We start from the raw sequence: 720 nt of genomic DNA on the forward strand, positions 1-720 counted from the left end.
TCAAATAAATGTCTCAAAGATGGTTAAAATTCATCACATAAAGACAAAGCGGCTCTAAACACAAAGAAAACTAACTGCATGAACTTCCATTCGAATAAAAACCACAGTGAGGTTTGACTAATAGTTAACAAAGATCGATTAAAACATGGGACAGAGAAAATTTGTGGGCATTAATGTGTTGCCAGCTGGAACAAGGAGAACATGTGAACATTTTAGCAGAGCACATGTTACACCACTCTGAGAATTCTCGAAATGATCTACTTGGTAAATAAACATTCAAACATTAGTTGTGATAATATTTTAGGATACCAGTGCTTGGAATGTGTAGATTGTCTTCAAGGCATACACAAACAGAAAAAAGCACGATTGCCCACAGAAAAATCTTTAACTGTATGGAGTAACACTAGACAAATTTTTCCAGATGTACTTTTTAAATCAGACAATACAAGGAACAGGCAACTGAAAGTATATTTCCACATTTTCTGTTCTTAAAATTATATGTAGTATAATACAGTTAAAACAAATATTAAGGCCCATTTTTAGATTCAAAGTTGAGGTAAAAATAGAAAGTAAATAAAATAGAAAGAAACTTCCACATGGGAAAAATATATTAAAAACAAAGATTCCAAGACTTACCAAGCGGGAAAGCGCCGGCAGACAGGCACATGAACAAAACACACAAACACACACACAGAATTGCTAGCTTTCGCAACCGATGGT

Source organism: Schistocerca gregaria, chromosome 6 (genome assembly GCF_023897955.1).
Source record: "Schistocerca gregaria isolate iqSchGreg1 chromosome 6, iqSchGreg1.2, whole genome shotgun sequence".
Taxonomy (NCBI): Eukaryota; Metazoa; Arthropoda; class Insecta; order Orthoptera; family Acrididae; genus Schistocerca; species Schistocerca gregaria.